At 41.6% G+C, this 2,500-nt stretch overlaps 1 pseudogene; it reads right to left on the reverse strand.

The window, feature by feature from the left end:
- Window positions 1-2,500, reverse strand: part of LOC142910868 (28S ribosomal RNA) — an 8,949-nt pseudogene that overhangs the window by 2,493 nt on the left and 3,956 nt on the right.

Genomic DNA, 2,500 nt, shown 5'->3' on the forward strand with positions numbered 1-2,500 from the left:
ATCTAATCTAAAACATCTTAAATAAAGCTTATTTGTAATCTTCTTTGTAGGCAGAAAATAGTAAGTTACAGGACTCTCGAACTGATGTAGTCCAAAAATAAAGAATTAAAATAACAAAGTCTAATCTATATAAGTGCTCTTGAATAGGCTTCGTGTAAAAAAATAGCAATAAAAAAATACCAAGTCTTCGTCTTGGAAAATAACAAAATCTAAAAGAAAAGTCTTCTTTGTGGAAAATAGTAAAATAAAAAACCAAGACTTCACCTTGGAAAATAACAAAATCTAATCTAAAACATCTTAAATAAAGCTGGTTTGTAGTCTTCTCTCGAACTGATGTAGTGCAAAAATAAAGAATTAAAATAACAAAGTCTAATCTATATAAGTGCTCTTGAATAAGCTTCGTGTAAAAAATAGCAATATAATAAAAATACCAAGTCTTCGTCTTGGAAAATAACAAAATCTAAAAGAAAGGTCTTCTTTATGGAAAATAGTAAAATAAGAATACCAAGACTTCACCTTGGAAAATAACAAAACCATCTTGAAAAAAGCTTATTTTTAATCTTCTTTGTAGGCAGAAAATAGTAAGGCGAAAATAAAGTCCCCTCTAAGCTCTAAAGTAACAAATACGACGTGTTAAAAAAAAAACTAACAATAAAAAAAAGAACCAAGACTTCGTCTTGGAAAATAACAATCTAAATTGTGGAAAATAGTAAAATGAAATAAAAACCGACTTCACCTTCGAAAATAACAAAATCAATCTAAAACAAATGACATCTTAAAACAAAACTATTATTTGTTTCGGAGGTTGTCTATGACTGTTCATAGACCGCATAATTTCCACAGAACATTCTCAGAATATCAAGAGAGAAAAGCAGCGTTCTGCGGGAAATCATCTTGGCCAGTGATGTCGTTCTGGGTTTGGTCAGGCCCAGGGAGGTAAGTACCTCGTTATTCTCAAGGGGCCACTTTCCTCTTGCCCCAACCGGGAATCCAAAGAATGTGACCTTGCTAGCCTTCGTCAGCACTTTGACTTGATCACCAAGAGGGGTATAGTACGAAACTTTGTGCGAGGCAGCATCTGACAAGGTATTCTTTGAAAGCTCAAAACGGACGGTGACATCGATCACAACCGCCTCCTCATCTTTTGCAAACACGAGGTCAGGCTTTCTCATCTCTCCCGTCTCGGATATGAACCGTGGCTCTTTGTATACAGACCAGCCCAATCTAGCCGCTTCGTCTGCCAGAATGTTACTGATCTTGTTGTGTCGCGCAATTCTTGCTTTCTGTACTGCAGGACATTGACCGAGAATGTGCGAAAGGGACTCGAGTCTGGCAGAGCATTTCCTGCAGGAACGTAAGGCCCCATCTCTGCCTCTGTTCAAGCTTTCTCTTGTTGGGTAAATATTTGCCCTTAGTTGTAGTGCTGCGATAAAGAAGCATTGTTTAAAGCCGCACCATGGCCTCAACCAAGCATTACTGATTCTATCATGCGCAAAGTTTACAATGCCCCTTCCTTGAACCGGCTTTTCGCACCATCTCTGAAATTCATGCTCCCTCCAATCGCAGGGTCTCGGATATACAGGTTCTTTTGACACCGAGTCCCTGAGAACGAATGTTGGGATTGCATCACTGTCACCCCCTGCTCGTACCCACAAATTACGGTATTCTTCCTCCATACCATGCGAGGACACAATATTACGGGTGATAGCATCGGACGAGTTTGCTATACGTTGCAGCCTTCTAACTTGAACCGAAGGGATTGTTTTTTCCAGTTTCAAGATGGCAAGGCCTCCGTCTCGGGCTCTGGCATATAACAGTCCATCACAAGTTGAAGCGGGAAGGTGGAGCCATCCTTTTACCGCCTTTCTAATCTCTTGGTCCAACCCACGGAGAGTTGATTGCTTGCAGTCCGAGTGGTCTGCAGGATATAACAATCTGGGTAGGGCATAGGCATTGAGTAGTTCAACCTTCTGAGTTGGCTTCAGAGGCGCCTCATCGATTTTCGAGATCCATGTCTTTAGCTGACAATGTAGATCAGGCTGTATAGTGCCAGTCCAAGGGCCAATTTTCAGACCAAGGTATTTCGTTGATTCATCAGGTTGGATCATATGGACATCTTTATTTTTGATAGTCCATGGGTCGCAGTTGTTCACCGTATATGAATCTTTGGTTGGGCTTATCATGAAGCCCTGGCACTTTCTGGCCTGAACCTCCAATCCCGATAGCCCACAAAATGATTCCAAGATCGCTAGATTGGCGGCCATACCAACCCAAGATTCGCTCACCAACACCAAATCATCAGCAAACGCAAGAGCTGTCACGTGGTCGGTATCAATGGAGTACCCAACTCCGTGTGACTCTAGGGTGCATATCAAAGGGTCCATGGCAAGATTGAAGAGCAGGGGTGACATGGGGTCACCCTGTTTGACACCAACACGTATGCTAATTTCTCGAGTCGACTCGCCATTGCTTTTGAACGAGGTCGTACACCGATCGTAGG

Source organism: Petromyzon marinus, unplaced genomic scaffold (genome assembly GCF_048934315.1).
Source record: "Petromyzon marinus isolate PM22_M1 ecotype Great Lakes invasive population unplaced genomic scaffold, UKy_Petmar_22M1.pri1.0 PM_G_Scaffold_156, whole genome shotgun sequence".
NCBI classification, from domain to species: domain Eukaryota; kingdom Metazoa; phylum Chordata; class Hyperoartia; order Petromyzontiformes; family Petromyzontidae; genus Petromyzon; species Petromyzon marinus.